This window comes from Zea mays, chromosome 5 (genome assembly GCF_902167145.1).
Source record: "Zea mays cultivar B73 chromosome 5, Zm-B73-REFERENCE-NAM-5.0, whole genome shotgun sequence".
Classification (NCBI taxonomy): Eukaryota; Viridiplantae; Streptophyta; class Magnoliopsida; order Poales; family Poaceae; genus Zea; species Zea mays.
In genome coordinates, this window is record NC_050100.1 from 205,386,960 (window position 1) to 205,414,795 (window position 27,836).

Sequence of the window (27,836 nt, forward strand, 5' to 3'; positions counted from 1 at the left end):
CTCCCTCTCCCTCGTGGACGCTTGTAACCCCCTACTGCAAGCGCACCCGACCTGGGCGCAGGGCAACTCGACGGCCGCGGGTTTCCCTTTGCCGCTTTTTCCCCCCTTCGTGCTCTGTCTCGCGCCGACCCATCTGGGCTGGGACACGTGGCGACAATTTACTCGTCGGTCCAGGGACCCCCCGGGGTCGAAACGCCGACAGTTGGCGCGCCAGGTAGGGGCCTGCTGCGTGTTGACGAACAACTTCCCGTCAAGCTCCAGATGGGTAGTCTCCAGCAACCACTCCAACCCGGGACGATGCTTCGTTTCGGGAGTCTTGAGTTCATGTCCCTCGACGGCAGCTACGACATGATACTCCTTCCTCCACCGCGCGACAACGACAATGGCGGCCGTCAGCCCGCTCGCCAGCGGCGGAATCGACGACGTCTCCCCCACGTGATGGAAGAGCAACATCCGGGTCTGTCCCGTCACCTTCCCCGCCGACGGAGGAGGAGGCAGGGCAGGCATTGCCAAGCAGGAGGCGGCACCTCGTCGGCTGTCGAGCAAGTCGACGTCGCCGGCGCCCCAACGGGGGACACGTCGGGCGTTGACCTCGCGTCTGAGACGAAGACGAGCGTCGTCTCCCCGCAACACGCCAACCCCAAGCAGACGGACGACGCCAGCACGCTCGCGAAGGACTTGCTGGGCGTTAGCCTCGTACCTGAGACAACGGTGCAGTCCGTCCATGACGCGACTTCGTCACCACCCGTTGATCAAGAGGTACTGTCCGTTTCCCGTTCCATGCCTTTTAGATTCAGCTGCGACCCACCAAGCGACCCCGCTTCAGTGGACGCTTTCATAAAGGCATGTCCAAACCCTCCAGGGTATCATATGCGGTCACCCTGGGACCAGCTGACGGCCGTCTCGACCTACGGGCCTCTGGGTTCTGAGGAAGATGACGAGCCCGACTCTGGTTGGGATTTCTCTGGGCTCGATAACCCCAGTGCCATGCGGGACTTCATGACCGCATGTGACTACTGCCTCTCCGATTGCTCCGATAGCAGCCACAGCCTCGGCAACAAGGACTGTGGCCCAAGTCGCGAATGTTTCCACGTCGATCTAGGGGGTCTCGACGAAGGTAACCATCTTGGTATGCCGGAGGACGGTGATCCCCCTAGGCCTGCGCCTCGCGTTGACATCCTTCGGGAGCTAGATGTGGTCCCAGTCCCTGCGGGGGGTCAGGACGCACAGCTCGAGCAAATCCGCGAGGTACAGGCCAGGCTCGACGAGGAAGCAGGACAACTTGTGCAGCTTCGGCAAAATATCGGGCAGGAGTGGGCAGGCCGAGCACCGGCCGGAGAAAGCGCGTCATCTGGCCCAGGACGTCCAGCACCGCATCGCCGATGATGCCAGGGCGAGGCTGCCCCCGGCTTCCAGTGGGGTCGGCCAGAACCTGGCTGCAGCAGCAATACTACTCCGAGCGATGCCGGAACCATCCACCACCGAGGGGTGGCGTATCCAAGGAGAGCTCAAGAATCTCCTGGAAGATGCCACGGTCCGACGGGCCGAGAGCTCTGCCTCCCGAAGGCAGGGGTACCCCCCGGAGCATCGCGCCGCGACTTCCCGATTCATGCGGGAAGCCTCGGTCCACACCGGGCGAATGCGGAACTCAGCGCCTGCGGCCCTGGGTCGCCTCAGCAATGAGCACCACCGCCGCGACCGTCGAGCCCACCTCGACGAGAAGGTGCACCGAGGCTACCACCCCAGGCATGGGGGACGCTACGACAGTGGGGAGGATCGGAGCCCCTCGCCCGAACCACCCGGTCCGCGAGCTTTCAGCCGGGCCATACGACGGGCGCCATTCCCAACCCGGTTCCGAACCCCGACTACCATCACCAAGTACTCGGGGGAGTCAAAGCCGGAACTGTGGGTTGCGGACTACCGACTGGCCTGCCAGCTGGGTGGAACGGACGATGACAACCTCATCATCCGCAACCTTCCCCTGTTCCTCTCCGACGCCGCCCGAGCCTGGCTGGAGCATCTGCCTCCTGCGCAGATCTCCAACTGGGACGACTTGGTCAAAGCCTTCGCCGACAACTTCCAGGGCACATACGTGCGCCCTGGGAACTCCTGGGATCTCCGAAGCTGCCGCCAGCAGCCGGGAGAATCCCTCCGGGACTACATCCGGCGATTTTCGAAGCAGCGCACCGAGCTGCCCAACATCACCGACTCGGATGTCATCAGCGCGTTCCTCGCCGGCACCACTTGCCATGACCTGGTGAGCAAGCTGGGTCGCAAGACTCCCACCAAGGCGAGCGAGCTGATGGACATCGCCACCAAGTTCGCCTCTGGGCAGGAGGCGGTCGAGGCCATCTTCCGGAAGGACAAGCAGCCTCAGGGGCGCCAACCGGAAGACGTCCCCGAGGCGTCCGCTCAGCGCGGCGTGAGGAAGAAGGGCAAGAAGAAGTCGCAAGCGAAACGCGACGCCACTGACGCAGACCTTGTCGCCGCCGCCGAGCACAGGAACCCTCGGAAGCCTCCCGGAGGCGCCAACCTGTTCGACAAGTTGCTCAAGGAGTCGTGCCCCTATCATCAGGGTCCCGTCAAGCACACCTACCTCAAGCTCAAGATGTCGGGCCCCAATGGGGTCATCACCGTCGGCCCCACGTACCAACACGCGTACGAATGCAACGTGGAGTGCGTGGAGTACGCCGAGGCCCTCGCCGAATCCGAGGCCCTCATCGTCGACCTGGAGAGCCTCTCCAAAGAGGCGCCAGATGCGAAGCGCCACGCCGGCAAATTCAAGCCAGCTGAGACGGTTAAGTCCGTCCCTCTCGACCCCAGCAACGATGCCTCCAAGCAGATCTGGATCGGCTCCGAGCTCGACCCCAAATAGGAAGCAGTGCTCGTCGACTTTCTCCGCGCGAACGCTGAAGTCTTTGCGTGGAGTCCCTCGGACATGCATGGCATACCGAGGGATGTTGTTGAGCACTCACTGGATATCCGAGCTGGAACCCGACCCGTGAAGCAGCCTCTGCGCCGATTTGATGAAGAAAAGCGCAGAGTCATAGGCCAGGAGATCCACAAGCTGATGGCTGCAGGGTTCATCAAAGAGGTATTCCATCCTGAATGGCTTGCCAACCATGTGCTTGTGAGAAAGAAAGGAGGGAAATGGCGGATGTGTGTAGACTACACTGGTCTAAACAAAGCATGTCCGAAGGTTCCCTACCCTCTGCCTCGCATCAATCAAATCGTGGATTCCACTGCTGGGTGTGAAACCCTGTCTTTCCTCGATGCCTACTCAGGGTATCACCAAATCAGGATGAAAGAGTCCGACCAGCTCGTGACTTCTTTCATCACACCATTTGGCATGTACTGCTACGTTACTATGCCATTCGGTTTGAGGAATGCGGGTGCGACATACCAAAGGTGCATGAACCAAGTGTTCGGAGAACACATTGGTCGAACGGTCGAGGATTACGTCGATGACATCGTAGTCAAGACAAGGAAAGCCTCCGACCTCCTTTCCGATCTTGAAACGACATTCCGGTGTCTCAAGGCGAAAGGCGTAAAACTCAATCCCGAGAAGTGTGTCTTTGGAGTCCCCCGAGGCATGCTCCTGGGGTTCATCGTCTCCGAGCGGGGCATCGAGGCCAACCCGGAGAAAATCGCGGTCATTACCAACATGGGCCCCATCAAGGACTTGAAAGGAGTACAGAGGGTCATGGGATGCCTTGCGGCCTTGAGCCGTTTCATCTTGTGCCTCGGCGAAAGAGGCCTACCTCTGTACCGCCTCTTGAGGAAGACCGAGCGCTTCACTTGGACCCCCGAGGCCGAGGAAGCCCTCGGGAACCTGAAGGCGCTCCTTACCAGCGCGCCCATCTTGGTGCCCCCCGCTGCCGGAGAAGCCCTCTTGATCTACGTCGCCGCTACCACTCAGGTGGTCAGCGCCGTGATCGTGGTCGAGAGACAAGAAGAAAGGCACGCATTGCCCGTCCAGAGGCCGGTCTACTTCATCAGTGAAGTACTGTCTGAGACCAAAATCCGCTACCCGCAAATCCAGAAGCTACTGTACGCGGTAATTCTAACGCGGCGAACTTGGTGGCGAGCGAGCTGATGGACATCGCCACCAAGTTCGCCTCTGGGCAGGAGGTGGTCGAGGCCATCTTCCGGAAGGACAAGCAGCCTCAGGGGCGCCAACCGGAAGACGTCCCCGAGGCGTCCGCTCAGCGCGGCGTGAGGAAGAAGGGCAAGAAGAAGTCGCAAGCGAAACGCGACGCCGCCGACGCAGACCTTGTCGCCGCCGCCGAGCACAGGAACCCTCAGAAGCCTCCCGGAGGCGCCAACCTGTTCGACAAGATGCTCAAGGAGTCGTGCCCCTATCATCAGGGTCCCGTCAAGCACACCCTTGAGGAGTGCGTCATGCTTCGGCGCCACTTCCATAGGGCCGGGCCACCGGCGGAAGGTGGTCGAGCCCGCAACAACGACAAGAAGGAGGATCACAAGGCAGAGGAGTTCCCTGAGGTCCACGACTGCTTCATGATCTACGGTGGGCAAGTGGCGAACGCCTCGGCTCGGCACCGCAAGCAAGAGCGCCTAGAGGTCTACTCGGTAAAGGTGGCGGCGCCAGTCTACCTAGACTGGTCCGACAAGCCCATCACCTTCGACCCGGGCGACCACCCCGACCGTGTGCCGAGCCCAGGGAAGTACCCGCTCGTTGTCGATCCCGTTATCGGCAACGTCAGGCTCACCAAGGTCATCATGGATGGAGGCAGCAGCCTCAACATCATCTACGCCGAGACCCTCGGGCTCCTGCAGATCGATCTGTCCTCGATCCGGGCCGGCGCGGCGCCTTTTCACGGGATCATTCCCGGGAAACGCGTCCAACCCCTTGGGCAACTCGATCTGCCCGTCTGCTTTGGGACTCCCTCCAACTTCCGAAAGGAAACCCTCACGTTCGAGGTGGTCGGGTTCCGAGGAACCTACCACGCAGTGCTGGGGAGACCAAGCTACGCTAAGTTCATGGCCGTCCCCAACTACACCTACCTCAAGCTCAAGATGTCGGGCCCCAATGGGGTCATCACCGTCGGCCCCACGTACCAACACGCGTACGAATGCAACGTGAAGTGCGTGGAGTACGCCGAGGCCCTCGCCGAATCCGAAGCCCTCATCGCCGACCTGGAGAGCCTCTCCAAAGAGGCACCAGATGCGAAGCGCCACGCCGGCAAATTCAAGCCAGCTGAGACGGTTAAGTCCGTCCCTCTCGACCCCAGCAACGACGCCTCCAAGCAGATCTGGATCGGCTCCGAGCTCGACCCCAAATAGGAAGCAGTGCTCGTCGACTTTCTTCGTGCGAACGCCGAAGTCTTTGCGTGGAGTCCCTCGGACATGCCTGGCATACCGAGGGATGTCGTCGAGCACTCGCTGGATATCCGAGCTGGAACCCGACCCGTGAAGCAGCCTCTGCGCCGATTTGATGAAGAAAAGCGCAGAGCCATAGGCGAGGAGATCCACAAGCTGATGGCTGCAGGGTTCATCAAAGAGGTATTCCATCCCGAATGGCTTGCCAACCCTGTGCTTGTGAGAAAGAAAGGAGGGAATGGCGGATGTGTGTAGACTACACTGGTCTAAACAAAGCATGTCCGAAGGTTCCCTACCCTCTGCCTCGCATCAATCAAATCGTGGATTCCACTGCTGGGTGCGAAACCCTGTCTTTCCTCGATGCCTACTCAGGGTATCACCAAATCAGGATGAAAGAGTCCGACCAGCTCGCGACTTATTTCATCACACCATTTGGCATGTACTGCTACGTTACTATGCCATTTGGTTTGAAAAATGCGGGTGCGACATACCAAAGGTGCATGAACCACGTGTTCGGAGAACACATTGGTCGAACGGTCGAGGCTTACGTCGATGACATCGTAGTAAAGACAAGGAAAGCCTCCGACCTCCTTTCCGATCTTGAAACGACATTCCGGTGTCTCAAGGCGAAAGGCGTAAAACTCAATCCCGAGAAGTGTGTCTTCGGAGTCCCCCGAGGCATGCTCCTGGGGTTCATCGTCTCCGAGCGGGGCATCGAGGCCAACCCAGAGAAAATCGCGGCCATTACCAACATGGACCCCATCAAGGACTTGAAAGGAGTACAAAGGGTCATGGGATGCCTTGCGGCCTTGAGCCGTTTCATCTCGCGCCTCGACGAAAGAGGCCTACCTCTGTACCGCCTCTTGGGGAAGATCGAGCGCTTCACTTGGACCCCCGAGGCCGAGGAAGCCCTCGGGAACCTGAAGGCGCTCCTTACCAGCGCGCCCATCTTGGTGCCCCCCGCTGCCGGAGAAGCCCTCTTGAGCTACGTCGCCGCTACCACTCAGGTGGTCAGTGCCGCGATCGTGGTCGAGAGACAAGAAGAGGGGCACGCATTGCCCGTCCAGAGGCCGGTCTACTTCATCAGTGAAGTACTTTCTGAGACCAAAATCCGCTACCCGCAAATCCAGAAGCTACTGTACGCGGTAATTCTGACGCGGCGAAAGTTGCGACACTACTTCGAGTCTCATCCGGTGACTGTGGTGTCATCCTTCCCCCTGGGGGAGATCATCCAGTGCCGAGAGGCCTCGGGTAGGATTGCAAAGTGGGCGGTGGAGATCATGGGCGAGACAATCTCGTTCGCCCCTCGGAAAGCCATCAAGTCCCATGTCTTGGCGGACTTTGTGGCCGAATGGGTCGACACCCAGGTTCCAGCAGCTCCGATCCAACCGGAACTCTGGACCATGTTTTTCGACGGGTCGTTGATGAAAACAGGAGCGGGCGCGGGCCTGCTCTTCATCTCACCCCTCGGGAAGCACCTCCGCTACGTGTTGCGCCTCCATTTCCCGGTGTCCAACAATGTGGCCGAGTACGAGGCTCTGGTTAACGGGTTGCGCATCGCCACCGAGCTAGGGGTCCGACGCCTCGACGCTCGTGGCGACTCGCAGCTTGTCATCGACCAAGTCATGAAGAACTCCCATTGCCGCGACCCGAAGATGGAAGCCTACTGCGATGAGGTTCGGCGCCTGGAGGACAAGTTCTTCGGGCTCGAACTCAATCACATCGCTCGACGATACAACGAGACTGCGGATGAGCTGGCTAAGATAGCCTCGGGGCGGACAACAGTCCCTCCCGACGTCTTCTCCTGAGACCTACATCAACCCTCAGTTAAGACCGACGACACGCCCGAGCCCGAGAAGGTCTCGGCCCTGCGCGAGGCACCCTCGGCTCAGCCCGAGGCACCCTCGGCCCCCGAGGGTGAGGCACTGCGCGTCGAGGAAGAGCGGAATGGGGTCACGCCTAACCGAAACTGGCATACCCCGTACCTACAATATCTCCACCAAGGAGAGCTACCCCTCGACAGAGCCGAAGCTCGGCGACTAGCGTGGCGCGCCAAGTCGTTCGTCTTGCTGGGTGACGGGAAGGAGCTCTACCACCGCAGCCCCTCAGGCATCCTCCAGTGATGCATATCCATCGCCGAAGGTTAGGAGTTATTACAAGAAATACACTCGGGGGCTTGCGGTCACCACGCAGCACCTCGGGCCCTCGTTGGAAACGCATTTCGGCAAGGTTTCTACTGGCCAACCGCGGTGACCGACGCCACTAGGATTGTACGCACCTGCCAAGGGTGTCAATTCTACGCAAGGCAGACGCACCTGCCCGCTCAGGCTCTGCAAACAATACCCATCACCTGGTCGTTTGCTGTGTGGGGTCTGGACCTCGTTGGTCCCTTGCAGAAGGCACCCGGGGGCTACACGCACCTGCTGGTCGCTATCGACAAATTCTCCAAGTGGATCGAGGTCCGACCCCTAAACAACATCAGGTCCGAACAGGCGGTGGCGTTCTTCACCAACATCATCCATCGCTTTTGGGTCCCGAACTCCATCATCACCGACAACGGCACCCAGTTCACCGGCAGAAAGTTCATGGACTTATGCGAGGATCACCACATCCGGGTGGACTGGGCCGCCGTAGCTCACCCCAGGACGAATGGGCAAGTAGAGCGTGCCAATGGCATGATTCTGCAAGGGCTCAAGCCGCGGATCTACAACGACCTCAACAAGTTCGACAAGCGATGGATGAAGGAACTCCCCTCAGTGGTCTGGAGTCTGAGGACAACGCCGAGCCGAGCCACGGGCTTCACGCCGTTCTTTCTAGTCTATGGGGCCGAGGCCATCTTGCCCACAGACTTAGAATACGGTTCCCCGAGGACGAGGGCGTACGACGACCGAAGCAATCGAACCAGCCGAGAAGACTCACTGGACCAGCTGGAAGAGGCTCGGGACATGGCCTTACTACACTCGGCGCGGTATCAGCAGTCCCTGCGACGCTACCACGCCCGAGGGGTTCGGTCCCGAGACCTCCAGGTGGGCGACTTGGTGCTTCGGCTACGACAAGACACCCGAGGGCGTCACAAGCTCACGCCTTCCTAGGAAGGGCCATTCATCATCGCCAAGATTTTGAAGCCCGGAACATACAAGCTGGCCAACAGTCAAGGCGAGGTCTACAGCAACGCTTGGAACATCCGACAGCTACGTCGCTTCCCCTTAAGATGTTTTCAAGTCATTCATACACCTCGTTTACATACGCCAATAAAGTCTAACCATCAAGGAAGGGTCAGCCTTGCCTCGGCAAAGCCCGACCCTCCCTCAGGGGCTAGAAGGGGCGAACCCCCTCTGCATCAAAATTTTCCTCGGAAAAAGTCTTTCTGCCAGAACATCTTTCGTGCTTTTCGACTACTTCGAAAGTGGGATCCTGAAAACGACGGAGTACACATAAGCAGGCAAGGCTGACCGAGCCGAGGGACTCCTACGCCTCCGGGATACGGATACCTCACTCATCACCTTCTGCGATAAGTAACTCACACTCGGATAAGCGATTCCGCTGACCGAACAAGTCCTAAATGCTCGAAAACTTTTCTGCCGAAACGATTTTTCGTGCCTTCTCGAGTATATCGATAACAGAATCCAACGGACGAGTAAGAGTACACGTAAGCGGCAAGGCCGACCGAGCCGAGGGACTCCTACGCCTCCGAGATACGGATACCTCACTCATCACCTTTCGTGAAAAGTAACTCTCGCTCGGACAAACAATTCTGTTACCGACAAATAAGTCCAGATACTCGAAACAAGGGGAAAAGAAACGCAGCTTTACAACACGACGACGATACGTTTGGGCCTTGGCGGCCGCAAAAAACATACGCACACTACAAGATAAACTGCTCCTGCAGGATCAGACATCAGTGGGGGAGCAGCAGCACCCTCGGCATCGACTCCGCCTTCGGCGGAATCCAACCCGGCCTCGAACGGCAACACAGTCGGAGGATCTCCACCTCGAAGGAACCTATCGGCACCACGCCTGGGCCATCGCCGCTAGGGTCTCCTCCGGGAACCCGGCCCGAGCAGACGGCTCAACCGGCCGCTCCGTAGCCGCAGCAGGCTGTCCCCCGAGGACGTCAGCCCGGCTCCTGGCCTCGGCAACCCGACTCCGGCGTCGGTCCCGCCAGTGGATGGCCCGGCCAGGCTCCGGCCGACGAAGCTTCTTTTCGAGACAACTCTGCCTCTGTCCGTGCTGGCACCGCTGCCTCCGGCTCCGGCTCATCGCAGAGCGGCCGAGGGTTCCTTTAACTAAGCAAGAGAAGCCTCGGGCGGCAAGGCCGACCGAGCCGAGGGACTCCTACGCCTCCGGGATACGGATACCTTACTCGTCACCTTCGCACGAGGCAACTCACACTTGGTTAAGCGGTTCAGTTAGCCGACAGGCGAGTCCTAGTGCTCGAAATGAGGAAAAAACACGGCTTCACGCCAAAATACGTACATGTTCAGGCCCCGACAGCCACAATGAACAGACACCGGCACTCAAGGTGCCATTACAAACGGAACTCCGGTTCCACCCCCGTAGGTACGAACAACCCCCCACATTGGAGGGCCTGCGGGGCGACAAAACCCCAGGTGGCTCGCTGACGCCCGCTCTGGCAGCAGCGACAACGACCTCCGCTCCGGGCAGCCAAACAGCAGCAGCGATGACCTCAGGGCAGACGCTGCTGCGATAAGGCCCTCGCCCACGTCCCCACTCGAGGGGCGAGGACAAGCAGAAGGCCGTAGAGTTGGAGGTCAGTCTGCGGGTGGCGCCGACTATCTCGTCGGCGGAGAAACCTCTCCCGGCTGCCTCGGTGGGAGGTGGCACCGGAAGCAGCGTCGAAGCCGCTCAGGCCAAAGAGCCAGACACGCGGCAGCTGCCAGCGCCACGAACGGCGAACGCCCTCCCCCCCGATCACTGAGGGAAGGAGCGGGCCGCTGCCCGCGCGGAGACAGGCCCCAACTCGGTGCACTCCCCTCCCCAGCACTGATGATGAACATCCTTGAAGCTGAGGGAGGGGCAGAGGCCGCAGCCCAGCTCGCTTCTCCCCACCATCGAACTGGTGGTCAATGTCTTGGGTGACCACCGGCGAGGGGATGCAGCCGGACTACCTGATGAAAATCCTTGAAGCCGAGCGATGGCTGAAAGGTACCAACTTCCACGAAGTTGCGTTCCTCCAACGACGACAGGACGAAAGCGACGCGGGCGCTCCCCATCCGTGTGACACCCCAGGTGTCAATTTCGTATTATGTCGGGAGATTAATCCTAATCTCAGATGCTCAGTAAAAATTTCTATTTCTCGATCGTGCCTATCTCTGTTTATCAGACTTTCTCTTGGAAGTTCACCGAATTCAGAGATTATCGATCGCGAGAAACAACCAATTTTTGAGCGTGTTAAAACTTTTATCTCTCGGAACGAATGCAGACTCGAAGATCAATCTCGACTTATAAATCTCGTCTGAAGCTCATTTAATCAAACTCACGACGGCTGTTATCTGATCTGAGCCCGAGTTTAATTCCTCGAACGTTGATCTATGTCGGACTATTTTATCCGAGTCCGTACTCTCACACGGAATACTCAGTATGTCGTCTCTAATCAAATTTATCCGACTCAGCCAAATATCTCATGTCCGAACCGAGTTAAAAACCCCGTATCGGCAGCGATTTTAAATTGTCACGCTTCGCCTTCTCCGACTAAAAATCCGAAACCAATCGGTCTCAATTCATTTTGTTCCTATTTTGGCGCGAGGAATTATTTTTCCGAGCGGCGCTAAACAAATCAAATTCTTCGTACGGATAATCTGTCATTCTGTCCAACCGAGCACCAGCTCGCTCTGTTTTTGTACAGACGAATTCCGCACGAGCATTTTTATTCTGGGAAATATTAGCGCGGCCCGAGTACGTGTTTGGGCCACATCCAGCCCAACCCATTGGCCCACTAAAAACCCTAGCCCTCACATGGCTATAAATAGAAGTGCCTCCCCTTGCCAATTTGGAAAATTGCATCTACCCCCTAGCCGCCACAACATTTCTCCCTCTCCTCCTCCCAGCCAACGCACGCATCCCCCTGCCTTCTTCCTCCCTGGCTCCCACGGCAGCAAGCAGGGAGCAAGGCTTGCAGCCATGGACGCCCAGGCCCCGACGCCCTGCCTGCGTTCCTCCACGGCGCCATTTCTCCCAGCCGGTTCCCTCTTCTCTCCTGCTCATGGCGCAGAGAAGCTCTCTGCCGAGCTGCTCCCATGGCGCCAGCCTTCCCTGCGGCGAGCTCCTTCCTCCAGGCACCCTTGCCGCCGAGCTCTCCTTCACGGCGCGGGCGAGCTCCCTCCTCGGCTGCTTCCAGCCCAACTCGGCGCCCTTGCTGAAGGCGAGCAGCAGGCTCTCTGCTCCACGCGCCCCCCCAGCCATGGCGTCCTGCTTCCTCCCATGGCGCAGGAGATGCCCCAGCGAGCTCCCTTCCCTTTCCCATGGCTCGAGCTCGAGTTTCCTCATGGCGCTGCCTCCCTGTCCATGGCGACGCAGCAGCTCCCTCCCATGGACGCCCAGAAAAATCCCCCATGCCGACGCCCCTTCTTTTCCCTTACTCGTTCTCCCTCGCGCAACAGCAGCCGGGTCTTCTTCCTCCCCCTGCTGTCCACGGCGTGCAGCAAACAGGGAGCTGAGCTCCATCTCCCCCTCATGGCGGGACACAGCAGCAGCTCGCCCCGCCTCTCCTCGCAGGCGCAGCCCTCTCCCATGGCGCGCTGCAGCAGATGCCGCGGAGCATTCCCTCCATGCCTTGTGACTCGGTTTCCTTCCTGTGTGTGTGCTGCTGCGCCTGCGCCATTGATGCTTGCTAGGCGCTCGACAAAATGCGCAGCAGCCCCAACGTCTCCGCGTGGCTCGCTGCTTTTTGCTGCGCAGTGAACAGCACGCCATCGACGCTCGTCGGGTGTTTGCTGTTTTTTTTGCGCAGCCCCAACATCATCGTCGTTCAACCCGGTGAGACCGCGACGCTCCTTGTTCGATTCCACATCAACATTATTTTCCTATGATTAATTATGTATGTGTGCTGCTTTGTTTTATTTTTGTGGAGGAGATAACCCCGTGTTTTGCGTGGAGAAGGCAAGCCGCTCGACGCTCGTCGGATGTTGGAGCGATGCACAAATCGGAATCACCGTCATTCTTGCAAACACCGTTTGGGTTTGTTTATGGTGAGCCGATGCATGTCGCTCTCGATCGACTCGATTAATTATTTTGAATGGATGTGTGTAAAATGTTTCGGTTATGCGCATTAGTAGGTTCGCTTTTGCGGTTGGAGAACAAGAAGTTGTTTGATGTGTGCGATTTGTAGTTTGTCTAAATACGTTTTGGTCGATGTGGTGTGTATTGGTGTTTGAATATATGTGGGTGCGATGATTCATCTAGGTGTCACGAGGATGGTTCGTGGATGGTATTAATCGTTTGTTAAAATACTTCGTCATAAAGCAGTGTGTTAGTCGTAGTAAATCTAATAAAGCGTAAAGCATGTGGTGGTTTCCGCAGTCGGCTAATGAATTAGTCTATGCAAATGTATTTTATGTATTCATCATGGTGTAGGTTAAAGTGGGTTAAAAATATAAATTATGCCACTTGTGAGTGGTGTTTGACGACGAGATGTGTGAATAATCAGTTGGTGTTTCACTCGTCTAGTCGATAATTGTTAACATAAATAATTGTGCTAAAATTAAATAATTGTGCTAAAATTTGTCATGAGAATGCAGTGGGCACGTGGTGTGTTTGGATGCGACAAGTAAATTGGAAGTGTGGGGTTTGTCGAAGCAATGTGATGTCGAATGTGTATATCAAAGTGCATTGTAGTGGTAATTGCGTTAAGTTAATCGGTAGTGTCTCGAGTGCACGCCACAATATGGTTGTATGCGAGACATAGTAAAATAAGGTGTGCTCGATGGGGATGTTCAGTCGTTGTAGGTGGAAATTGTCTTGCTTAAATAGAGGGGTGGTGACATGCCGAAGTAGTCATCGCCTCCTCTATGTTTATAAGTCGAGCCAAAATGCGGGATACTAGTAGTACGCTAGGCAGGCGGTGTTCCAAATAGATAAATCGAGTGATGTGGTAGCTGTCCAGCATGATAGAGGTTGAGTCACTTAGGTTATAAATTGATGCTCGACATGTGAGGTCTCCTAAAATATGGTGTTTTAAGTGACTTGTGCGTTGTCCAGTTTAAGTTGAGAAAATGGTTAAGAAAAACTAATTAACCTTCTCCCACCTATGTTTTTGAGTTGCGAAGTCTAAAATACTTTGCTAAGTGTTATACTAGTTAACCAACTTGTTAGATGACTTTAGTTAAGCTCGTGGTCACGATGATTTGCTTGTTGTAGTCTAAATACGTATGGTTGTGGTCGCGGATGAAAAGTATTAGTGCTCATGTGAGGTCTAAGTTGAAATGCAAATTATGGTGTCAACATCACTTCGATATCGATTATCGGGGAGAATGCGTTGTTAATTAAATATGGTACTTCTAGTGCTCATAATGACACGGATAAAATTTGTAAGTCTACTTGTTAGTGCTCATTTGATTAATTTAACTCTAACAAATGGTAAAGTGTTAGAATAACTCAAGTCTCTAAAACATGGCAATTCTTGAATTATATAGAAGCTGAAATTTAGTAATTGCTGTTTTGGACTGCACGCAGTGATTTGCTAGTGCTGTATGTTTGATGAACAAAATTGTATTTTCTGTAGATATGTGCTATAGAAAAGTGGTAGATAACTTTATTATCTTGCTGGTGTTAAAATTTGACAGGCATAAGTCTGATCGTTTAGGAGTTATGATTTTTACAAATTCAGTAACTGAATCTGTCCAAATTCTGTACAGATTTCAGAAACTGCATTGTTTGCCTAATGTAATGTTAGAATCAGTCCTTGTCGATTATAATAAAGTTGTAGATGCTTTTCTCATCTTGCTTGTGTTAAAATTTCGTAACCATAGGCCTGATAGTTTAAGGGTTATGAATTTTACAAACTGGGTGCTGTGTTCTGTCCTCTGTCAGAACAGATTTCGAAAACTGTAATGTTTGATTTGATTAAACCTGGAATCACTTCTTGGTGATTATAAAAGTTATGTAGTGCTTTTGCCAAGCTTTCCAAAAAGTCTTGGATCACTATTTTTGGTGGTCTGAAGATTAAGTTACATGTGTTTGAAGTGTGAAGACTGAATCTGTCCAGTTTTGGACAGCACAGCCTTCATGGTATATTTTACCCTTGATACATGTTAAACCAGCCAGTGATGTTTATAAATAATTTGTAGAACCTTTGATTAGCTTTCCAGAAAGTCTAAGATCACTTTGTTTGGATGTCTGAATCTTCAGTTATGAATTTTTAAAGTCACAAGTCTGAATCTGTCCAAATCTGGACAGATCTGTTGTGTTAGCACTTTTAACCTTGCTAAGTGTTGAATCTTGTTTAGGTGACAATACCAAAGTTGTAGAGCACCTTCTAAACTTTCCAGAAAATCTTAGTTTGCTAGTTTTGGATTAATATTTAAAAAGTTATGATTAAAACAAGTAGCTGCTGTCCTAAAAATCTGCATGTGCTCAAATGAATATTTAGTTCACCATTTTGGCTAAGAATGCTTAGTTAGCACTTAACGGATATAGACTTGTGATGGCTAAACTTAGGTTAACATTTGCTTCGTGATTAATGTGCTTGCTTGCTGTAGTTGATTGTGATAGAGGAGTCCATCGACATTGATGCGTCGATCCTCTATTAAACTTGTGTTTGTGATGCTTTTGTGTGATCAATAGAAGAACTAATGAAAAGCCGTAGCAACTAAAATAAATGCGTGTACCTGTAATGTCATAGTTGGGTTGCATAAATAAATAAAATGTTGTTGTCTTTTTAAAGGTGTTAATATTGGACGTCGATAACGTGTAGATAACTAATGCTAGCGTATGGTTGTTTACGGTGTCTTCTCATTTAATGTTTAGTTCGCCGCTGTGTCTTTGTATATCTTGTGTTACTTTCATTATATTCATACATATGCATCTTGCATCTCATATAGGACCGAGAGATGATGATCGAGCAACTGATGTGGTGCCAACCACAAGATGCAGTTGGTGGACGACCCAAGGAAGGATGGACTTAACCAGTGGATGCTCGCCAAGCGAGTACCTCTCCCAGCAAACACTATCTAAGTGTTAAAATAAAGGCAAGCCCCGGTTTTATGCATAACCGTTATATATATGTTATTTTACTGCACTTAATGTTTGTAGGCTTGTACTGTGCACTTAAGTGTAGGAGTTGACTGAAACCCTAGTTGCATGAATTTAGGATTCCCTTTGAGATGGATACTAGTATGCTAGGTCGAGTAGCTGCTTTGCTAATTAGGGATCTCGGTAGAAGACGAGTGATTTTTCTAGCACTCGCGCGAGGTCAGGAATTGGTTGTATCCACTTTGATAACAGAATGATGATGGTCTGTGGACACGGGTCCATGGGGACGCGTGGTCTACGAGATGAAAATTGGAATAAGGATTAACGTGCGGATACCTGTGTCAAGCGTTTGAACGTACTAAACACATACCGAGAAATATGGTAAATCGGTAAGCCTAGTACCTGAGTGAACCTGCCCGCAGACTTTACCCCTCACGCGACCTGAGACGTGGTCTCCCATTCCGGTTATGGTGGGTACAAGTGCGGTCACTGCACGACGGCAGTCGGGGTCAGTGAGGCATTGTACGCCAAGGCGGTGAGCCCTGATCTGTTGCCAGGGAATCGATGGGGACGGTTGATGTGTGTGGGGACGGAGTGCCCCTACATATCGTGTGTTTAGGTTTACCTTGCAAGGTTTAAAAACTCGATTCGAATCGTCTGCTTCTCGCAGCTAATGAGACTGCTTGATCCATTGTACTGCATTGAGTAATAAGTGGAAATGAGTTGACTGGCAAAAGATGTTGATTGATAAAATGTCTAATACCATGTATGAATAGCTAGGTACTCATCTAGTTTAACAGGATCATACTCAAACTTGAAAAGCTAAAACTTGATTTTAGACTCAGCTAGTGCTTTTGGCAAACCAAACCCCTCAGCCAAACAGCTGCATGTCTAGAGGTAGAGGAGTAGACTCCTCACACCGGGTAAGTCTAGCTGAGTATTAGTATACTCAGCCTTGCTTGTGGCATAATTTTTGCAGGTACCTCCTTGCTTTAGTTGATGGTGTGACTTGGCCTCCATCCCTGCCACCGGGATAGATGGTCGAGTGGGTTACTGCTTCCGCAGGAGAGGACCAGGAGGAGTAGCGTGGCCAGGCTTCGCCATGTTACTCGGTTTTCTCCGTTAGTTATTTCCGCTGCATTAAAATTTATGGTTATTATTTCTGAAACTCCGATAATGTAATCACTAATGATACTTATTAAATTTGTGGTATTATGTTTTATTGTATTTCTCTGTGCCTCACCTTCGAGTGAGCTAGTGGTATTCGATCCTGGATAAGTGGCTTTATCGGACTAGATCCGAGGGACTGACGGGTTATTCCTATTTAAGTGTGGTCTAGCCTCTAAGGCGGGACTTAGGCACTTAAGTCGGAATAATTCGGGCGGTTCCGCCACAGCTGGTATCGGAGCGAATACCATCACAGAGAAGTCAATAAGTCATGATTACCAACTTTTCTAAAGTAAAACTTGCTTAGAAACCACTGTTGGATAGATCGTCAGGACGATAAGGATAGACCTAGGACGTGAAGCCTTAAGAAATAGATGGGTAGCTAGGTGGCTATTTATATAGGCCATAAAGGCTACTAATACTATTATTAGGATGCTGTAGAAGCACCCGAAAAATTAGTTAGGTCTGAGAAGACGACTAGAATGAGCATGCATCATGATTGTCGCATTATAATTGTCTCTTGTGCATCAACATGCTTCTCTCACCTTTATTCCTATAATAAGAAATTGTGAATAATGTGTTGTATTGCTATGAACTGTAAAAAAAAATGTCTTACCCTGTGTGTCATGATCGCCTTGACTAGGTTGTGTTATATGCTTCTCTTGTCTTGCTATCTAGGAAATGTTGTAGTTGTTCAACTTTCTTTGCAAAAAAAAATGTTGCTTGATCTGTTCATGAAAAGACCCCCCCCTCCAAACAACCTTGAGTTTAGTAAGTGAAACCCTTGTAAAAAAACATGCTTGTGTTGGTGTTTTCTAACCATTGTGTGTTTTACCCATAAAGTTACACCTGCACAGCTTATAGAACCCCCACAGCTTGACCGCTAGACCAACCCAAGTCTCCTTCTGCACATGTTACAAAAAAATGTTGTTTGGTGTCTAGTTGCGCAACCCCTATCAAGGCCATGTTTCTTTCCATAAGTCCTTGCCCCTAAAACGTCATAACATTTCTGTTGATCATCCTAGTTGATCCTGTTTGCCTACCTCTCCTTTTGCCTAGATCTGGTAACCCTTTTTCTTGTGAATCATGTTGGCTTTATCATCCGAATCTCGGGATCCCCTATAATTCTGCCCTATTATCTGGTTATCTCCTATAACCTGTTCTCAAGTATCGAATGTTGATCCACCTGATCTCTCATTTCTAGTCTTTTGATGCTCTTCCTCCAGGCATCATGCTGTAGTTTTATCCACCTTATCTCTAAGCGACATATCCATTTGGTTCAATGAATGTTGATGTTGTCTTTGGTTCTCTCATGTCTCTAAAAGCTTATCAATCTCGATCTCATGGTTGGTTCCTCCTCATATTAAATATCGTATCAATCTTTGGCTGATAATTCCCGTGATGATCATAAAATAGTTCTCTGACTTGAAGAAAAATTCTCATGTGATGCTCTTTTGCCAACAATCTTTGCTTCAACTCTGGTCACATTCTTATTTTCTGAGCCATACTCTCATGGGCTCCATCTATTTATGCTACGTGAAATTCTCGTTGGTTACGTTTGGTAATGGTATTATGACTAACGACTGATGGTGCCGCGACGAGACCGAGAGCCTACTATGGTGCACACATGGTTGAGCTGCTCGGCACGCGCTGGTATCATGGTTAATAGTTATGATCCATTACAAAACTATATTGATGTGCTATCTTTTGTGGACACTCTCTCAGAATGATCGCTGCATTTTGTCTCGATATGTCGCGATATTCTAACCAAATCTGTCTTCAGTATCTTGTTAGATACCCTCTCATGAATTTGCATCTATCTCCAGCTTGGGAGTTACATGCTTCTCCACCCTTAAAGATCCTCATTCGAATCTCGGGACGAGATTCTGTTTAAGGGGGGAAGGCTGTGACACCCCAGGTGTCAATTTCGTATTATGTCGGGAGATTAATCCTAATCTCAGATGCTCAGTAAAAATTTCTATTTCTCGATCGTGCCTATCTCTGTTTATCAGACTTTCTCTTGGAAGTTCACCGAATTCAGAGATTATCGATCGCGAGAAACAACCAATTTTTGAGCGTGTTAAAACTTTTATCTCTCGGAACGAATGCAGACTCGAAGATCAATCTCGACTTATAAATCTCGTCTGAAGCTCATTTAATCAAACTCACGACGGCTGTTATCTGATCTGAGCCCGAGTTTAATTCCTCGAACGTTGATCTATGTCGGAATATTTTATCCGAGTCCGTACTCTCACACGGAATACTCAGTATGTCGTCTCTAATCAAATTTATCCGACTCAGCCAAATATCTCATGTCCGAACCGAGTTAAAAACCCTGTATCGGCAGCGATTTTAAATTGATACGCTTCGCCTTCTCCGACTAAAAATCCGAAACCAATCGGTCTCAATTCATTTTGTTCCTATTTTGGCGCGAGGAATTATTTTTCCGAGCGGCGCTAAACAAATCAAATTCTTCGTACGGATAATCTGTCATTCTGTCCAACCGAGCACCAGCTCGCTCTGTTTTTGTACAGACGAATTCCGCACGAGCATTTTTATTCCGAGAAATATTAGCGCGGCCCGAGTACGTGTTTGGGCCACATCCAGCCCAGCCCATTGGCCCACTAAAAACCCTAGCCCTCACATGGCTATAAATAGAAGTGCCTCCCCTTGCCAATTTGGAAAATTGCATCTACCCCCTAGCCGCCACAACATTTCTCCCTCTCCTCCTCCCAGCCAACGCACGCATCCCCTTGCCTTCTTCCTCCCTGGCTCCCACGGCAGCAAGCAGGGAGCAAGGCTTGCAGCCATGGACGCCCAGGCCCCGACGCCCTGCCTGCGTTCCTCCACGGCGCCATTTCTCCCAGCCGGTTCCCTCTTCTCTCCTGCTCATGGCGCAGAGAAGCTCTCTGCCGAGCTGCTCCCATGGCGCCAGCCTTCCCTGCGGCGAGCTCCTTCCTCCAGGCACCCTTGCCGCCGAGCTCTCCTTCACGGCGCGGGCGAGCTCCCTCCTCGGCTGCTTCCAGCCCAACTCGGCGCCCTTGCTGAAGGCGAGCAGCAGGCTCCCTGCTCCACGCGCCCCCCCAGCCATGGCGTCCTGCTTCCTCCCATGGCGCAGGAGATGCCCCAGCGAGCTCCCTTCCCTTTCCCATGGCTCGAGCTCGAGTTTCCTCATGGCGCTGCCTCCCTGTCCATGGCGACGCAGCAGCTCCCTCCCATGGACGCCCAGAAAAATCCCCCATGCCGACGCCCCTTCTTTTCCCTTACTCGTTCTCCCTCGCGCAACAGCAGCCGGGTCTTCTTCCTCCCCCTGCTGTCCACGGCGTGCAGCAAACAGGGAGCTGAGCTCCATCTCCCCCTCATGGCGGGACACAGCAGCAGCTCGCCCCGCCTCTCCTCGCAGGCGCAGCCCTCTCCCATGGCGCGCTGCAGCAGATGCCGCGGAGCATTCCCTCCATGCCTTGTGACTCGGTTTCCTTCCTGTGTGTGTGCTGCTGCGCCTGCGCCATTGATCCTTGCTAGGCGCTCGACAAAATGCGCAGCAGCCCCAACGTCTCCGCGTGGCTCGCTGCTTTTTGCTGCGCAGTGAACAGCACGCCATCGACGCTCGTCGGGTGTTTGCTGTTTTTGCGCAGTGAACAGCACGCCATCGACGCTCGTCGAGTGTTTGCTGTTTTTTTTGCGCAGCCCCAACATCATCGTCGTTCACCCCGGTGAGACCGCGACGCTCCTTGTTCGATTCCGCATCAACATTATTTTCCTATGATTAATTATGTATGTGTGCTGCTTTGTTTTATTTTTGTGGAGGAGATAACCCCGTGTTTTGCGTGGAGAAGGCAAGCCGCTCGACGCTCGTCGGATGTTGGAGCGATGCACAAATCGGAATCACCGTCATTCTTGCAAACACCGTTTGGGTTTGTTTATGGTGAGCCGATGCATGTCGCTCTCGATCGACTCGATTAATTATTTTGAATGGATGTGTGTAAAATGTTTCGGTTATGCGCATTAGTAGGTTCGCTTTTGCGGTTGGAGAACAAGAAGTTGTTTGATGTGTGCGATTTGTAGTTTGTCTAAATACGTTTTGGTTGATGTGGTGTGTATTGGTGTTTGAATATATGTGGGTGCGATGATTCATCTAGGTGTCACGAGGATGGTTCGTGGATGGTATTAATCGTTTGTTAAAATACTTCGTCATAAAGCAGTGTGTTAGTCGTAGTAAATCTAATAAAGCGTAAAGCATGTGGTGGTTTCCGCAGTCGGCTAATGAATTAGTCTATGCAAATGTATTTTATGTATTCATCATGGTGTAGGTTAAAGTGGGTTAAAAATATAAATTATGCCACTTGTGAGTGGTGTTTGACGACGAGATGTGTGAATAATCAGTTGGTGTTTCACTCGTCTAGTCGATAATTGTTTACATAAATAATTGTGCTAAAATTAAATAATTGTGCTAAAATTTGTCATGAGAATGCAGTGGGCACGTGGTGTGTTTGGATGCGACAAGTAAATTGGAAGTGTGGGGTTTATCGAAGCAATGTGATGTCGAATGTGTATATCAAAGTGCATTGTAGTGGTAATTGCGTTAAGTTAATCGGTAGTGTCTCGAGTGCACGCCACAATATGGTTGTATGCGAGACATAGTAAAATAAGGTGTGCTCGATGGGGATGTTCAGTCGTTGTAGGTGGAAATTGTCTTGCTTAAATAGAGGGGTGGTGACATGCCGAAGTAGTCATCGCCTCCTCTATGTTTATAAGTCGAGCCAAAATGCGGGATACTAGTAGTACGCTAGGCAGGCGGTGTTCCAAATAGATAAATCGAGTGATGTGGTAGCTGTCCAGCATGATAGAGGTTGAGTCACTTAGGTTATAAATTGATGCTCGACATGTGAGGTCTCCTAAAATATGGTGTTTTAAGTGACTTGTGCGTTGTCCAGTTTAAGTTGAGAAAATGGTTAAGAAAAACTAATTAACCTTCTCCCACCTATGTTTTTGAGTTGCGAAGTCTAAAATACTTTGCTAAGTGTTATACTAGTTAACCAACTTGTTAGATGACTTTAGTTAAGCTCGTGGTCACGATGATTTGCTTGTTGTAGTCTAAATACGTATGGTTGTGGTCGCGGATGAAAAGTATTAGTGCTCATGTGAGGTCTAAGTTGAAATGCAAATTATGGTGTCAACATCACTTCGATATCGATTATCGGGGAGAATGCGTTGTTAATTAAATATGGTACTTCTAGTGCTCATAATGACACGGATAAAATTTGTAAGTCTACTTGTTAGTGCTCATTTGATTAATTTAACTCTAACAAATGGTAAAGTGTTAGAATAACTCAAGTCTCTAAAACATGGCAATTCTTGAATTATATAGAAGCTGAAATTTAGTAATTGCTGTTTTGGACTGCACGCAGTGATTTGCTAGTGCTGTATGTTTGATGAACAAAATTGTATTTTCTGTAGATATGTGCTATAGAAAAGTGGTAGATAACTTTATTATCTTGCTGGTGTTAAAATTTGACAGGCATAAGTCTGATCGTTTAGGAGTTATGATTTTTACAAATTCAGTAACTGAATCTGTCCAAATTCTGTACAGATTTCAGAAACTGCATTGTTTGCCTAATGTAATGTTAGAATCAGTCCTTGTCGATTATAATAAAGTTGTAGATGCTTTTCTCATCTTGCTTGTGTTAAAATTTCATAACCATAGGCCTGATAGTTTAAGGGTTATGAATTTTATAAACTGGGTGCTGTGTTCTGTCCTCTGTCAGAACAGATTTCGAAAACTGTAATGTTTGATTTGATTAAACCTGGAATCACTTTTTGGTGATTATAAAAGTTATGTAGTGCTTTTGCCAAGCTTTCCAAAAAGTCTTGGATCACTATTTTTGGTGGTCTGAAGATTAAGTTACATGTGTTTGAAGTGTGAAGACTGAATCTGTCCAGTTTTGGACAGCACAGCCTTCATGGTATATTTTACCCTTGATACATGTTAAACCAGCCAGTGATGTTTATAAATAATTTGTAGAACCTTTGATTAGCTTTCCAGAAAGTCTAAGATCACTTTGTTTGGATGTCTGAATCTTCAGTTATGAATTTTTAAAGTCACAAGTCTGAATCTGTCCAAATCTGGACAGATCTGTTGTGTTAGCACTTTTAACCTTGCTAAGTGTTGAATCTTGTTTAGGTGACAATACCAAAGTTGTAGAGCACCTTCTAAGCTTTCCAGAAAATCTTAGTTTGCTAGTTTTGTATTAATATTTAAAAAGTTATGATTAAAACAAGTAGCTGCTGTCCTAAAAATCTGCATGTGCTCAAATGAATATTTAGTTCACCATTTTGGCTAAGAATGCTTAGTTAGCACTTAACGGATATAGACTTGTGATGGCTAAACTTAGGTTAACATTTGCTTCGTGATTAATGTGCTTGCTTGCTGTAGTTGATTGTGATAGAGGAGTCCATCGACATTGATGCGTCGATCCTCTATTAAACTTGTGTTTGTGATGCTTTTGTGTGATCAATAGAAGAACTAATGAAAAGCCGTAGCAACTAAAATAAATGCGTGTACCTGTAATGTCATAGTTGGGTTGCATAAATAAATAAAATGTTGTTGTCTTTTTAAAGGTGTTAATATTGGACGTCGATAACGTGTAGATAACTAATGCTAGCGTATGGTTGTTTACGGTGTCTTCTCATTTAATGTTTAGTTCGCCGCTGTGTCTTTGTATATCTTGTGTTACTTTCATTATATTCATACATATGCATCTTGCATCTCATATAGGACCGAGAGATGATGATCGAGCAACTGATGTGGTGCCAACCACAAGATGCAGTTGGTGGACGACCCAAGGAAGGATGGACTTAACCAGTGGATGCTCGCCAAGCGAGTACCTCTCCCAGCAAACACTATCTAAGTGTTAAAATAAAGGCAAGCCCCGGTTTTATGCATAACCGTTATATATATGTTATTTTACTGCACTTAATGTTTGTAGGCTTGTACTGTGCACTTAAGTGTAGGAGTTGGCTGAAACCCTAGTTGCATGAATTCAGGATTCCCTTTGAGATGGATACTAGTATGCTAGGTCGAGTAGCTGCTTTGCTAATTAGGGATCTCGGTAGAAGACGAGTGATTTTTCTAGCACTCGCGCGAGGTCAGGAATTGGTTGTATCCACTTTGATAACAGAATGATGATGGTCTGTGGACACGGGTCCATGGGGACGCGTGGTCTACGAGATGAAAATTGGAATAAGGATTAACGTGCGGATACCTGTGTCAAGCGTTTGAACGTACTAAACACATACCGAGAAATATGGTAAATCGGCAAGCCTAGTACCTGAGTGAACCTGCCCGCAGACTTTACCCCTCACGCGACCTGAGACGTGGTCTCCCATTCCGGTTATGGTGGGTACAAGTGCGGTCACTGCACGACGGCAGTCGGGGTCAGTGAGGCATTGTACGCCAAGGCGGTGAGCCCTGATCTGTTGCCAGGGAATCGATGGGGACGGTTGATGTGTGTGGGGACGGAGTGCCCCTACATATCGTGTGTTTAGGTTTACCTTGCAAGGTTTAAAAACTCGATTCGAATCGTCTGCTTCTCGCAGCTAATGAGACTGCTTGATCCATTGTACTGCATTGAGTAATAAGTGGAAATGAGTTGACTGGCAAAAGATGTTGATTGATAAAATGTCTAATACCATGTATGAATAGCTAGGTACTCATCTAGTTTAACAGGATCATACTCAAACTTGAAAAGCTAAAACTTGATTTTAGACTCAGCTAGTGCTTTTGGCAAACCAAACCCCTCAGCCAAACAGCTGCATGTCTAGAGGTAGAGGAGTAGACTCCTCACACCGGGTAAGTCTAGCTGAGTATTAGTATACTCAGCCTTGCTTGTGGCATAATTTTTGCAGGTACCTCCTTGCTTTAGTTGATGGTGTGACTTGGCCTCCATCCCTGCCACCGGGATAGATGGTCGAGTGGGTTACTGCTTCCGCAGGAGAGGACCAGGAGGAGTAGCGTGGCCAGGCTTCGCCATGTTACTCGGTTTTCTCCGTTAGTTATTTCCGCTGCATTAAAATTTATGGTTATTATTTCTGAAACTCCGATAATGTAATCACTAATGATACTTATTAAATTTGTGGTATTATGTTTTATTGTATTTCTCTGTGCCTCACTTTCGAGTGAGCTAGTGGTATTCGATCCTGGATAAGTGGCTTTATCGGACTAGATCCGAGGGACTGACGGGTTATTCCTATTTAAGTGTGGTCTAGCCTCTAAGGCGGGACTTAGGCACTTAAGTCGGAATAATTCGGGCGGTTCCGCCACAATCCGGGGGCTCGGAAGGTGGAAGGGCGCGATGCATGAAGGGAGTGTGAAGACATGGTTGCCATCCAAGGGGTCACCCTCCTTTTAAAGGCGGCTCTCCCCACTTGCGTCCTCAGCCGTCGCGGACCGAGTCTTCACCAACACGCTCCAAGGTCTTCCCCCTACGACACGGGGGCTGGGTCCCACGCGTCATGCAAGCTGGCCCAGGACAGAAGGAGCCAAACCGTCGCGCGTGGAGCGTACAACTGCCCAGCGGTTACAAGCACCCCTCCACTTTCGCCCAGACCAGCGGGTGAAAGGGCGGACCGCCATACAGGCGGCATGCAACCACACCAAGGGAGCGCACCCTTTCGACTCCGACGTGTCCAGCATGGAGGCCTAGGCCCACATGTCATGTAACCGACGCGCCGGTTACTACGTGTGAGAAGCTGCACTGCCACTTGCGCCAGTACCGCGCCTTCTCGACTGCGGAACCAGTGCCGCGACTCGAGGCGACCCTGTGCATGGCCCAACAGTGCCAACCGAGCACATCGATCACGGGTCAGTCAGCCGCGAGAAAAGGCGTGACGGTCAATATGGCCAAAAGTGGGCCGGTAGTAATGGCGGCGGCAGGCGGACGGAAGCAGCGGTCAAGTCGTCTGCAGGCTCACGTCCCCTCCTAGGACAGCGAGAGAGCCCTCTCCAACGGAGCGAAGACGACGCGCCCGTGTTCCGTTCCTCGAACGGCTCGCGCACGCACAACGGCTGCCCCGCGAACCACTCGTCCCGTCGCATTAACTCTGCGGCAGGACAGGCGGCACCTTTGGCAGGCGAAGCAGGCGACGCTTCACCTCCGCCATAATGACCGCGTCAAAAAAGGTGTGCCACGTCGTTCAAATTAATATCCCTTTTTCTCTCTCCCTTTCTCTCTCTTGCTACAGGGACCGCGAAAGGGGATACTCTGAAAGGGATCCTTCTCCGCGAAGGAAGCGGGCCCCGAGCCCCCTACTGATCAGAGGTTCGAAGCCTGGCCCCTCGGAAGGGTTCGATAGCCGCCTCAGAGCACTCGGGCCCCGAGCCCTCCTACTGATCAGAGGTTCGAAGGCTGGCCCCTCGGAAGGGTTCGACAGCCGCCTCAGAGCACTCAGGCTCCGCGCCCACCACTGGTCAGAGGTTCGTAGGCTGGCCCCTCGGATGGGTTCAACAGCCGCCTCAGGCCACTCAGGCTCTGCGCCCACTACTGATCAGGGGTTCGTAGGCTGGCCCCGAAGGGTTTGACAGCCGCCTCAGAGCACGCAGAGCGAGGGATGACTCTGGGTACGTCCGATACATGGCCGAGGCTCGGGCTACGCTCCCGAGGTACCCTAGGACATTTCCAAGACCAGCAGGAGCGATTCTGTAATGGAATCCCATCAGAGGGAGGCATCGAGCCCTTGGACCCTATCAAATGGGACCGGGTCCGGCAAATCACCTGCATGTACTTTTGGAGCGCGCCTCTGGGCCACTAGCCGACCCATATCGAACAGGGCACGGGCGTCCACTCGAATCACCCGCTAGCAACTCACTGGAGACACCATGTTCGGCGCCCTCCGAGGGCAACATGGTGCTTCCCCCCCATCCTCCTTGCGGAAAGGCGACGCAGGGGCGTATGAAAAAAGCCGAGTCTGTCCTTGACCGTCCTCTCGCTCTGTGCGGAGGCTCGGGGGCTGCTCTCGCAAACCGGCTCCGGCCAAACCGTTGACAGCGTCAACATACCAGCCTGAGAACTTGGAACCTGACTATGCACCCGGGCTACGACCAGTTCGCATGAGGGAGCAACCAGACCGGCCGAAGCATCACGAAAGGCATTAAGACCTCGAAGGAGTCAAACACTCCTCCGAGGCCTCGGGGGCTACACCCGGCGGGTGCGCTCGCGCGCACCCACCAGAACGAAATGCAACCGAGAAAGGCCGGTCCCCTTGCAAAAAAGTGCGACAAAAGCCTCCAAGCGAGTACTAACACTCCCTTCGAGGCTCGAGGGCTACTGTCGGGGACCATAATTAGGGGTACCCCCAAGACTCCTAAATCTCAGCTGGTAACCCCCATCAGCACAAAGCTGCAAAGGCCTGATGGGCACGATTCCGGTCAAGGCTCCGTCCACTCAAGAGACACGATCTCGCCACGCCCGAGCCCAGCCTCGGGCAAAGGCAGCCGACCCAGGAGGATTCACGACTCGCCCGAGGGTCCCCTCAAGCAACGGACGCACCTTTGACTCGCCCGAGTCCAAGCTCGGGCAGGCTTCGCGGAGAAGCAACCTTGGCCGGATCGCCACGCCAACCGACCGTATCGCAGGAGCATTCAATGCAAGGATCGACTGACACCTCATCCTGACGCGCGCTCCTTAGTCGACAGAGCCGAAGTGACCGCAGTCACTTCGCCGCTCCACTGACCGACCTGACGGGAAAACAGCGCCGCCTGCCCCGCTTCGACTGCTGTGCCACTCGACAGAGTGAGGCTGACAGCAGCTAAGTCCAGCCTCGGGCGCCATAGGAAGCTCCGCCTCGCCCGACCTGTGGGAGATAGATATCCCCTGGGTCCACTAAAGGAGTAAAAGACCTCACGAAAGGCCCAAGGGCCCAACAAATCGTAAGGTCATTCTTCCATGGGCCTGGGGAGAGACAACCAACAAAGCAGAGAAGACGTAAGACCGGATTGATGCAAACCCGGACGACCCACAACGTCGAGCGAGTAAATCGCAACAGAGACCCGACTTTCCCGCGCTGGAGCCCCCATGCAACGGAGCCATGCGAGGATAAGTCGGCGAGGGTTACGTAGGGATAAA

At 51.6% G+C, this 27,836-nt stretch overlaps 2 pseudogenes; both read right to left on the bottom strand.

Annotated features, from left to right (window-relative positions):
* Positions 1-11,624: 11,624 nt before the first annotated feature.
* Positions 11,625-12,580, bottom strand: LOC109939590 (uncharacterized; annotated as a pseudogene).
* Positions 12,581-19,704: 7,124 nt separating this feature from the next.
* On the bottom strand, positions 19,705-20,673 carry LOC103628809 (uncharacterized; annotated as a pseudogene).
* Between the last annotated feature and the right edge of the window lie 7,163 nt (positions 20,674-27,836).